Source organism: Argiope bruennichi, chromosome 1 (assembly GCF_947563725.1).
Source record: "Argiope bruennichi chromosome 1, qqArgBrue1.1, whole genome shotgun sequence".
Lineage (NCBI taxonomy): Eukaryota > Metazoa > Arthropoda > Arachnida > Araneae > Araneidae > Argiope > Argiope bruennichi.
Genome location: NC_079151.1, coordinates 29,534,390 through 29,547,650, shown reverse-complemented (window position 1 = coordinate 29,547,650; position 13,261 = coordinate 29,534,390). Strand labels below are relative to the sequence as shown.

Below are 13,261 nucleotides of genomic sequence, written 5' to 3'. Positions count from 1 at the left end.
GCATTGCATGTTTGGCTACAAATTGTCGCTTTGGCGTGCCAAAATTTTTTTCCCACTGCGTATTGTATTAAAATGAAGGATATTTACACAAAGAATCATGGTAAAAAAAAAAGAAAAAAAAAAAAAAAAAGGTCAACACACCTAAATCTGGAAAACTACAGAAAAAAATATAAAATAAAATGAAAAAAAAAAAAAACTTGCACCAGAAAGAACAAACAGCAAAAAATGTTGGAATTAATCGCGAGTTCGCAAATTGTACAGACTAACTCTATGGCAAAGGATACCGACGTGCTCTGATTGGTTTAAGCCTTGGCATCTTTTTGACAATGTTTTGCACTCATAATAGTGTAGTTATCGCTTATTTGGCTCAAACCTTGCAAAACTGTGCCAAACTGTTTCCGATCTTTGTTGATATTCTTGAATCCATTCCTAAAATATGTGTTACAGAAATGCAAGAAATAAGTATTCAAAAGAAATGTATAAACTATTTATATATTTATAAATCTTAATATTAAGTTAATAACAAATATCAAGATTAATAATTAGATTCTTAATTACTGTATGAATCTAAATATCTTAACAAATAAAGCACATTTGCAGATAGACATCTTATGGTAATGATTTGAATACGAAATTAATTAATAAATATCTTCTTATTTTATTTTGCATGAATATTCAATAAGAATTATAATGATTTCTATTCCGTTTAATGTCGTCTAAATATCTTAATAAATATAGTATATTTGCATATAAATATTTTATAGTAATGATTTTAATGTGAAAATTTAATAAAAAAATTGGCCTATCATTTCCCGTGAAATAAAAGCTTAATTTTCAAGTCTTATTTTAATAATACTTCACAGAAAAATTGCTACCTGTGCTAATTCTTTATTTACAAGATCTGAAATACGAAAAATAGCTCTATTCTCATCAATCTCAATTATTTTATAATTGTATTTCTCTGGAAGATTTAATTCCTCCAATTTGAAAAATGGCAGACAAAAAAATTACGTAGAAAACAAACAATACAACAGGGTTGCAACAGCTACAGCATATGAAAGTCGGTGCGAAAGAAATCGGCCAATCAGAGCACGTCGGTATCCTTTGCCATAGAGTTAGTCTGTACAATTTGCGAACTCGCGAATTAATCCATGATAAATTATCAATTTTTTCGCGCCAAAAACCAGCTAAATTCTACGCGCAGTTAAAATATATATATACAGCGGCTAGTAGTTGTCCTGTCAGGACAATTACTTGCCATCGACTGAACAGCATTTTTCAGCCTTCCTACGCATGCGCTGCCTACTTGCCGTCTTATAACTGGCCAAGTGTAAACCCAGCATTATATCATATTGTGGAAGTGGACGCAAAAAGTCCAGAGGGGGAACTTTATACTTACTTTTTATCACTAGTTACAGTCACAGTTTATTATTGTGCAGATAGTGTTCGGCAAACTATCATCTACTAATATTTTATTACATTGATAACAGGGGGAAAAAAAAGCAAAAATAGCTAGTGCCATAAAGCATATGAATATCGTCTGAAGTACCATGTTATTCCCGATGCTTCTCAAATGGCTTATGATATTCTTTTAATCGGGTTCGACAACAAAACTCATTTGTTCACTAAAAGCAACTTTTTATTTCAAGATCAAGATGACAAATACAGATGGACATCGAAACACAAAACAGAAATGAAGAATTGCAGTCAGAATACATTAATAACTTTTTTTAAGAACACACACAAAAAAAAATGTTAAATCCCATAGGGTATCCCATACTTTTAGAATTAAAAAAAAAAGATAAATAGATTTAGAATTAACGAAACTACTTAAAAACTGTATAGAAATTTAAAAGAAAAACGAAAATCACATATAACGACGTCAGACTGAATTTCCTCTAAAAATTCGAATTCCATAGAATGCATCCTGTTGAAAAGTAAACATGCAATTTATTTTCAAAATGTAAAAAAAAAGTCATCTGAAGCCCACTAAAGATATCTTTTGCTGCATATTTATAATACAAATTCTCTACGACGGTGAGTTCAATTACTTTATTTTTCTAGAGCTGACAAAAAGCGTTTTATTCATCAATGGATTCATTACTTCCGTTTCTTTCAATGACAACCCTTTTTCACTCTTCCCCTATCTGCAACTAGTTAGGCTTTTAAGATGTTTTGGTTTTACTAGCATGACTGGTTTAGTTATAACAAGCACAGTCATTGTCTTTAATTTAATTATTCGTAATGCATTTGTTTGGTCCCAAATTTTACAAATGTTTTTAAACTCTCTTGTAATTCCGATTTTTCAGTTTTATTTATTCCTTACCTTTAACCGCCTGTTTGGCGGAATTTGATCAGGTTTCACTGCCGTGACATTAAACCTTGTCAGCCGAGTCTTGACTTAAAGGTAAGTGACTGTCTTAAAGATTATTTATGTATTTCGAAAGTAAGTTTTAGTTAATTACTTCAATCCTAATATGAAAAATACAAAGAATTCTGTATTTTTCACAGTATAGATGTGGGAAAAGTTTTCCGATTCGAGAGATTAATTGTTTGAAATAATTTGACAATTTAAAGGTTCTTTTCTTCAGATCATAAAAGAACCTTAAAAGAAAAGTTTTATTATACTTTTGTTATATCAAGTATTTTACTTGTTTTAATTTAAACTCTATTAATAATATAGCAATCTTTAGTGTCAAATATTTTTATATCAAATTTTTGTGAAAATTTAATTTACATAAAAGAATTTTAAATGTAGAAATTTATTAACCTATCTTAATATTAGCGTAAAGCAAAGAAAATACTTGAATTATAGCCACTTTTGTGACAGAATTAATCATATATTATTTTGTTTCTTCATACACAAAGAATTAAAAAATACATAAAGAACGTGGCATTTTAAATTTCGGCGAATCCCTCCCCCCCCAAAAAAAAAGGAATAATAACAATTATTAAAATTAAATATTTTTAACAATTATTTATTATAATACTTATCATTTATTATTAGCACAACTTTAAAAATATACGAGGGAGTTTAATTTTATTATATACACTTTTATTGCAATTGGCCTGCATCAATTCGAAAAAGAAATATTTAGCATTTTTTTTACCAATGAATTTGGCTTCAAAAAGAATGCACTGATATAAACTGTTTAAAAGTTTGATTTGTATTTTAATTAAAGTGGAAACCACGAAGCAATTTCAAAATTTACAAAACATTTGCATTATAGAGTATATCAATTTCTAAAAAGATAATTTACAGTCAGAAAGTTGATATTTGTTCATTATATTTCTCACTGGAATAAAAGTATGTGTTATATCGCAATTAAAGTAAAGAATGTGGAATAGATTAAATAAAAAATTATTTAATTCCGTAAAACATCTCCATTAGAAATACTGCTAAATATATTAGATGCGTTTGGTTTAATAGATATTAAAAAGACTACTTTTATTGCAGTAATTCTTGATTAAAATCTTTTTTTCTTACAGAAATTTTTAAGGAAATACTCAGATTTTAATTTTGTTCTGAAATTGTTTTGATTATATGCCATTGAAGTTTGATTCAAATTAAATCAATTTTAAAAATTATTCTTCTGTGCTTTCACAATTCAACTCTGAAGATCCGAACGACAAAACGGTGGTTTTTGCTGCATCTAAAAAGGTGCTGGAATTATTTATTCATTTTTTTTTTCAATATTTTCACTGTCTTCACCAACAACGGTCAAATAATTTCAATTAAATCTTCAATTATGTACATTTTAGATGCAATTAAAATAATAAATTTATTTTTAAATTGGCAAAAATGGTTTCTCCGACATTTTTTCACTACCAAAAAAAGTGACAAACTATTTCGCCCTCTTGTAAAAAGTGTACACGAGAAAATACCTGAACACCACAAGTGTTCAGATTTTTAATTTCAGAGCTTAAAACATCGGAGTTTTGCGTCTCATATAATAGTAGGGAAAACTGAATATGCATTTTTGACCCATTTTTTTTTTCGACAAAAAATCAATTTTATATAAAACTACAATTTTAGTAGCAAGATCAAAAACCGAATTGTATTTATCAAAATTGCGACGTTTTTTTGTTTCGTCTATATCTTCATTTAAACCGAGAGACAATCGACACCTTAACGGATTTGGTTGAAAATTTGGTATGAATTCCATTTTAAACTCTAAATTTGTACACTAAGTTTTATCTGACTGAATCTACGTTTGGTAGAAAATAGTGTTCACTTCCATTTTGATTGGCTGACAAAAGATGAAATACGAAGTTTGCAGGATCGTTGACTTTTGAGTTAAAAAAATGCAACCACGTTTCTCTGCAAATTATTTTGAAAATAAGAATAAATCTTGCGAATAATGTTCTGAAATTTAAATTGCATTTTACTTAAATATTTTTTCTATTACATGTCCTTGAAATAAACAAAAATTACATTTAACTTATTTTCTAAGGAAGTAATTAATGGGAGAGGTTTTCATACGGCATTTTCACTATTTTTGCTACTCAAAAATTGATAATTATCTTTTAACATTACCAAGACAATTTTGAAGGTTTTATTTTTTGATTCGAATTCTGTTTGGTATAGCCTTTTTTACTTCGTTGTTTTGACTTAATTTTAAATATGATTAATAATATTGAGATTTTTCGGGAAAACGTCATTAGTTACGTCCAATGAATAGAGCCTCTGCCAAATTCATGCTTTTGTTGAAAACTACTACTTGCAAATCAAATATAAAGAAGCCTTCATCAAATTGTAAGTTCATTGCTCACTTTTATAAAATCTAATAATAAAAAGGTCATTTTCTTTAATAAAAATGTGCTTAAAATTATTTACGACCATACTAGTAATTTCAATTTTACTTATTGTAAATATATACTGTATTTGAAGCTCTCGAATAATTTAAATTGCCTACTAAAAAATTAACTCGTATAATTTAAAGGGATTACGAGTCTAGAACAGACCGGAAATAATTGACGCTATGACGCGATTAAATACTATTCAATGAATTCTATTTAACGTTTATATTTTCTATTAATAGAGAAAAGAGTTCAATAAAAATGGCAGGGATAACGGTAAAGGTTCATCAGTCGCAAACTAGTTCTATATGCGCTCAAGCGTTAGAAAGGTTATCAAACTGTAAACTTTATTTTTGTCTACAAGATATAATTGCACGACATCTGATTATCAATCAATATCAGGGCAAGCATGACATTGCATCCCTTGATAATTAAACTTCCGGGTAAAAATGCTCAAGACCTTCATTATTGTTCTTTTGAAGTAAGCGACTAATATGGCGTTTTAGAAGAGAGTTGAAAATAATGAATAAGAGAATTTTGATTCTAACAATTGATTAAAATTTATAGAAATAGTATGCAGAAATTATAAAAATTATAATTTTGATGTTATGATATCAATGCAATCTTTTAGACTGAGGTATAATTTTCAGTTTAATACAAAATAATCTCCATTTCTTATTTAATAAAGCTAAATGAATTATATGGAAAGTGTTTTAAAATCAAATTTAAAAAAATAAAAATATTATTTAACCACTTAATTGTTTTGCCCGAGTGCCATACGTGCATCGATTTATCGAATTTTGATAATTGTAAGCAAAAAATAAACCACTCATAACGATTATAATTCTATATTAAAATTACTTCGAATACATAGATAATCAAGTATTCAATAGATTTCCATTTGAATCAAAGTAAGAAAATATTTCCAAAATAGAAGGTGTCATCTTATTAGATAGTAAAGAAAATAAAACAGTTAAGGGATTAATAAAAGACATACTGTGAAGAAATTTACATCAGCTGTTGAAGGTAGTTAAAAAATGTCGAAGTTTCGTCATTGTAGAAATTATATAAATGGTTAAATGAAATAATATAAATGATTGTCACGTTTTCAAAGTGACTGCAACATTGCTTTGAAGATTTTCATTTAAATATATATCGAATACCACAGATTTTTTTCTGTTCTCTCGGTATTAATTGAATGAATCGAAATCTTCAAAGCACTACTACTGCTTTTTATCAATCATCCAAACTGCCATCTATCAGCACTTAGATTGTGTCAAAAATTTTTATTATTAGTTTAAAATATGATTGATTAAAATTTCTGATTCATATCCGATTAATGAACAATAACAAAATTAATACAATTCTTGCAAAGTAATAGTCTACATCACTCAAGTCCTAATGTAGACTCTGACACTAAGTTTATAAGCTAAGAACTCTGTTGCAGATGCCGTTCAAATATCTCTTAAATCGCCAGAAATCAGTTTCAGTTATAGAAATATTAAAAATACACATCTTTTAAAATATATTGCCTGTTTCAAGACATTCAGAAAAATAATTGAAGAGGGGTTTCCAAAGAATATATCTAGTGTAATATTTAAAAGTTTGAAAATAAGTTGAATAATACCTTCTAAATATTCTCGTAATTCCCTTCAATTTAGTTTTTTAAATAGATCCCGTATTGCATTAACGATATGATGTAATTAAACAATTATATATTTTAATATTAGATGCTTGTTATTTGCTATTTGAAAATCTATAGTTTTTGGCATCTATATTTTAAAGTTTTTTTTTAATTGCATTTCCGTCCATAAAAGAATTAAATGTAAAATATAGTTAGTTGGCGACAATCTTTTTCGCTGTCAAACTATTAATATGGAAAGCATTTATTTAAAATGTCACTTTGATAAGACTGAAAAATATAAATTTAATGGAATCTGTTTACTACAAATTACCACCGACGCAAATTAAAAAGTGTATATAATACTATGAAATAAAAGTAGAAATGGAAATCCTACTTAGGAGCTTATGTCTAAAAAAAGTAATTTTCTGATTTAATTTTGCCATTCGCAAGAGCACGTGACTAGATGGCTTGACGGAAAAATGAAATGAGTTTGAATTCATTATAACAATAAAAACATTACACCTTGCGTATCAATTTAAATTTAAAAATTTTTCAAATTAGAGAAAAAAAAATCTGCACAGGAATGAAAATGATATCATTATAAAGGTTGTTTTGTTGAGTTAGAGAAAAAATCATTTTTGTGAGATAGTATTTTAGGAAGATATCGCTGCCGCAAGTATAAAATAATTGCTTAGTTTCTAATAAATTTTTATTAACTTCAGAATATTGCTTTTCTCTTGTCTTGAATGGGCTACGTGTGCAAAATTATTAAGATCGAACAAAACTTTTAGATTTGAAATAGAACATATAAGCATTCGTCTTTATATCGATAGAGCACAGCTTTACATTGAATGATATATTTAAACAGTTCTGCAACCAAATATTCAGAAGTTGAAACGAAATCGTTTGCAGATTTTATATTGAAGAAGAGATTCTATTTTTGTCATCAAGTATCAATCATATTAAAATTCCCAATAGCTGACTAAAATAAATTCATAAAAAAAAACCTTTTAAATATTTACTCCAAATGAAAATCTGAAATTTCTTTATAGTATAAATAATATATATATATACAGTATAAATAATAATATATACAATAGTAACGTATGCATCAAAAAGAAAAAAAAAAATGAAAAACCGAATTTGATTCGCAGTATTTATTAAAATTTTGAGCAAGTATTGATATATTTTCAATATTTGCATACCAATGAGAAAATTGAATAAATTTAATCTATTTTACTAATTAGAATAATAATTAAGAAAAAAAAACTTGGTTAAAGTAAATGCTGATAAACCAGTGTGAATGTTAAATAAACTGATGTTACGAATCTGTAATAGTACTTCCGTGTCATATTAACTCTATAGTTGGAAAGAAAGATTTGCTGAAATTCTTAAGGGATGCTGAGCGGATGATTCAATGATCTATCTTGGAGACAAATGTGGCTTCCATTTGATGATTTGTTGACGGATTTGATTGTTTTGGTGATAATAGTGAAGGTTCTGGAAAATACAAGAATTTCGGCCCTATCTCTATTAGGAACCAAATTCTGGAGTATTTTGTTACTTCATGCTCTATCGGGAGACTATAATAGTGGAGACGCTCCTTTGAGGATTTAATCTCTCTGGAATTCTTTCATAATATTAGCTGGAAGCTGAAATGCGTAGAGCACTATTGGTAATGCTATTCTATTATTAAATCTGAAGTTTGCTGAATATTTGCATTATCAGTTTCGACAGTTGCTGTACATTTTGATTGGATTTTCATTACTGTTGCTTCTTGTAGAGTAAATCATCGTACTGCATTATCAAATGTATTGGACTTTTTGCTGTCTATGCATCCAGCTTATTATTTTCCTAACAATTTATAAATTATGAAGATAAATAACAGTCTATTTATTCTTACCTTGTTTGATATTTTTTGATTTTCAGGAAATATACATTTTCTTCTTTTTTTGTGTGTAAGTTGTCAGCTTGAGACACCACGGATGTTTCACAATGGAGTTTCCTGACACCAGTCACGGAATTAAGGATAATTATCAAGTTTTGCAAGTGAAAACTGACAATTTTTATAATTAAATGCCCTTACTCATGAATCACTCTCTTATAACAGCTGTCCTTCGTTGATGTTATGCGGAAGTTTGGAGGGTTAATTTGGTACTTCGGAACCGGAGATTTTCAAGTTCGAAGCCCGATTCCACCGAAGAACCGTCGTGCAAGTAGTTCTGATGCATGTTAAATCCATCGGGACCAAGTGCCCTCCCGCTGGTGTGGTGTGGAAGCTTGCAGAGGAGGGTTCAGCTCAGGTGTCGACCTCGTCATCTGACCGCGATTCAAAAGTACGAGGTCCGTCCCAAAATAGCCCTAGAGTTGCTTTAAAAGGGCCTTTAATATAACTAAGCTAAACTAAAACCGCATTTGGTAACTATAGCTGAAATAGCCCTACCTTGTAGAGTATCAGCTCATGGGCACACGAACGCATACACATACTCATCTGTTATTGGCAAGTATAACGTTGTTCCAATTTCCATGATTTTTTTGCAAAGAATAAGCAATTACTTGATGACGTTTCAATATACAGCCGGTTAATATGTTTGTTTCATTCAATTCATTCCATTTATTTTTGACAATTTAACTCACTCATTTAATTTTTTCACTGTGTCGATAACTGGTTATTTTTAATTTCTAACAAGAACCAGTTAATTTCTAAAAATGACAATTGATGGTGCATTAGCGGTGAGCTATAAATCAATGAGGATAAACAAAATATAATAATAAAAGCTTTTAATGTTTCAAACTTGAATGTTTCCTCTTGTGAAACTTAATGGACTGATAATTTTATTCTTCGTCTTATCGGTTTCGTTCGGATACGTTTTCGCAGTACCAAATGAAGAAACGAATGGAAAATGCAATGAAACAAATAAAGCATACGTTAACATCAAGTTTGAGTGGTCTTCCGGAAACTTTCTCGCCTACTTTCTAATAAAAGGTGAGAAAAATAAATTTGTACGTTTAAATAGTTGAGTTAGCTATTCAAAACATGCCCACAAGTTCACATCCAGATCTGTTTTTGGATAATGGTAGAAGGCTGCAGAAATCTTAACGCCGGTATTACGTTTATAAATAAAAAGTTATTAATCTCAGTGAAAATATTTGAATTGGGAAATTATAGGTATTTAAAAGATTTCAATAATGAATTATAAAAGTAATGATGGTTTAATTATATCCGAAGTAATTAATTTTAACCAAGTTAGACGGATCCATTTTGGTAGCAACAATGTAACTTTAAAAGACTTGTTGGGTGAGAAACCCAACCAAAAAAATTTTTTATTCTTGCAAGATATTGGTATCGAAAAGCAAATTTGAGTTTTAAATTTTGACATCGTTTTTATGCATTGTTTTTTTGTAATAAAAAGAATGTTGGAATAAATCTTGTGTTTGGCGCAGCATGGCCAAAGACGGCTTTTGCGCCAAAAAACCAAACCAAACCAAACCGAAGTAATTAAAGTGCTAATTTAGTAGAACTAAAGTATTTTTAACTAGGCGAAATGTTTTATAATTCCGCTTGTATACATGTAAATAATTGATAAAAATTTCAAATTTTAAATATGAATTATTTTTTGAAAAATTCGATTTTGTTGGAATCCCCCCCCCCCCTTCCTACACACACACACACACCCAAGAAAAATGAGAAAACTGGAAAAAAATCATATTTTAAAAATGTTACTTTTCGATTTCAAATGTATTACAATGGTCAGTAAATAAACTTTTGATAAATTTTGTAATAGTTAATGATTTTAAACGTCTTAAGCACAACAAACAAAGCTTTCATTTCAGCTAAATGGGAGATTCTAGGCCAGGTAAGACTTAACTCTCTCCCATTATTTCATCGTCTCTAGGGCCGCGCTGGCCTGGTGGTAAGGTCCAGGCTATGGAACCGGAGGGTATCAGGTTTTGGCTCCGATTCCACCGAAGAACCGACATGTAAGCAGGTCTGGTGCACCTTAAACCCATCGCGGCCAAACGTCCTTGCTCTGGTGTGGTGTGAAAGTTTGAAGAGGGGTTTCAGCTCAGATGAAAAGTAGAGTATCGTCCTTTTCATCTGACCGCGGTTCAAAATGGCGAGGTCCGTCCCAAATTAGCCTTAGTGTGGCTTTAAAGAAACGGAACGTTAATATAAGTAAACTAAACATCTCTAAACACCTCACTCCCTCACATCATTGGCGCTCCTTGAGAACTAACGTGCATTCGAATGCTTGAACCTAATAACATTTTCATAACTATGCGAATTATTCCGTGAAGTTTGAAACCTAAATAGTTTAAAAATTATCTTTGGAATTATTATTAAAACTTTGTTATATATTGCTGTGTTGGTTAGATGAAAAACTTGTTCATTGGAAAACTTGTTGAGGGCAAAGTGTAATACCCTTGCATTAAAGTGAGAAAGAAAAAAGGTTTCGATATGATTTGATAAAGTTTTAACATTAAATGAGGGGGTGGTAACAGATATTATGGGATTAGCAAGTGGGATTGAAATATTTAGCTCCCAATATTAGATCATTAGTATTCAAAGAACCATTTCGGATCAAGGATAAAGGACCATTTCGGAATCAATTTCGAGCAATGATCTGATAGTAAGAAAGGTACTGTTCCAGCATTCTCTTTCAGATTTTTGCCTCACATTCAGAAAATGACATTTTCCCACGCTAAATTTGAAATACGAGTTATTGATATACAATATATCTTTAATGGGATCGGATCTTTCTACCAGCGTCACCAAGAGAGGGGAGGTGGTGAAATTCCTTGGGTTCATGTGGCGGGACAGAGAAAGACGTGTGAGAGATATAACTTTTGGCTTTATTTGTAGCACAAATAACAATTAATTCTGCTATCATTTTGAAGCTTCACTGACAGGACATCCGTGTTTTGATTCCAAACCATAGATAATCAAAAAGCAATTTAATTATAAACTTCTGTTCCAGGAAGTTATTCTGCATTGACGTAGGTAGTAATCTTATCATTCATTACCCTTTCCTACCAATAACAAACGATTAAAATGATGACCATCGTGAGTGCACGCCCTCAGGAAGTTATAGGCAGAGTTTCTCAGCACATCTGATGCTGATTGGATAAATCCGTCTTACGTATGATACAGAAGAGACAGAGAAAATTTCATATCACATAGTTTCATTTGAGAATCTAAACGATAATTGGGATTTAGTTCTTTCTCCATTTAGAGAACCTGCAATACTGAAACTTGAAATATTGATTGAATGTGGTAAGTCGGTTTAAAATTTTTAATTTTCAAAAGTTTGAATGTAATTTATTTTTTAATTCTTAACTCTATAATTTCTGAAAAATCGTTAATTTAAATTTATTCCCGCTCGTAGAGGCCACCAAAAAAGTTTTAAAAACTCAAGAATTTTTATCAGTGAAATGTTGTGAAAGAATAAGTATGAAAAGGAATTTTTAATTTTCTGAATTATTTAAATGTTTAATTTATTATATTTTTTAAGGATGAGAGACCTTAAAAAATTAAGTTCTCTCAATGAAATTCTTTTGAATTAATATTTTGACTTTGGCTTTTGCTTGAAAATTCTCTCATTTGTATGAACACGTTTCATCTTTGAAAAATGAGTAAAATTATGAGTTCATCATACAAAATGTCATTAATTAAGGGATTAAAACATCTAGGGAACTTATCTTGCTATATTTGCTATGGATTTTTTAATTTCCTGAATAATTCAAATATTTAATTCGTTATATTTTTGAGTATATACTTTGAGTTGAGCTTATATTTTCTAGTATTCTCTGATTATAATTAACTAGTTCGACTTCTACGATGATGACTGACGAAGTGTCACGTTTCAAACTTCCCTTATTGCGAAAAATACCATTTTTGGAATGATTAATCTTTATATGTTTGTTAATACCATATTGTGAAAGTCAATAAGATTATTTTAAAATGGAACGAGATAGAGAAATGAAATATGTCATGTATTCTTTAAAGTTGTAGTGTAGCACTGCACAAACATTTGGATGAAATCTTTTTGTCAGTGAGTATGTGACTCCAAACGATGGATGAAATTTGGTTTGCGATTTTATCTATCAGAGCTGTAGATCTGTATCTTATTTTAGATCAGCCGCCTTTAACGATCAGCTGGTGGATTAGAAATATTGGCTGTGACTGATTTCAGTTAAATTCTTTTGCATAATTTGATGTTTTTAATTTGTTTAACGAAGCAGTTTTAAGCATGAATTGTGGCAGACATTAGAGCCATGTTGTATAGAGTATTCGTTGTATACACGAACCTTGTTACTGTAATCGAGTCTTACGGTATTAGTTTCCCTAAAAATTTAAGTGTCAGTGCCATCTGTCTTCTAATTGCACAGTTTCCTTTGCTGTACCTTGATATTGTGAAGGAATGTGCAGTCATGGTCATTCTTATTCCTCATACAAAAAAGAGAAGAACGGAGACAGATAATAAGCATAAATTTTCTTACTAAACTTTCACCAATGAAATAAAACCATAAATATTTGACATACGTAAATTCAATAACTTCAAATCGTAAAGAGCTAGATTAATAAAATTTGGTACAGGTTTAGCATCTGAAACGTAGACTCTTATCAATTTTTATATGACAATATAATAATTGATTTTAATTTTTATTTTACCGTTTAGTCTGATAATCCTGCTTCTAATTTTTTAGTTTGCATAACCCGTAGAATGTTTCTTGTGCCTCTTCAAATTTTGAAGCAAATCTGTCAAAGGACGGGCCGTTTATTATTCTGTATTTTCGCATGCATATAAACTCAATAATTCATAAACACCATGATTT

The 13,261-nt window shown here is 29.8% G+C and overlaps 1 protein-coding gene across 3 annotated transcripts in view; it reads left to right on the top strand.

The window, feature by feature from the left end:
* The first annotated feature begins 2,290 nt into the window (after positions 1-2,290).
* The window catches only part of LOC129976153 (plasma kallikrein-like), a 40,243-nt gene continuing 29,272 nt past the window's right edge, over positions 2,291-13,261 (top strand). The window contains exon 1 of one of the 3 annotated variants that reach the window (XM_056089592.1): positions 2,291-2,407. The gene's annotated coding sequence lies outside the window, so the exon portion shown is untranslated. The other 2 variants (XM_056089598.1, XM_056089585.1) reach the window with 2 other exon arrangements.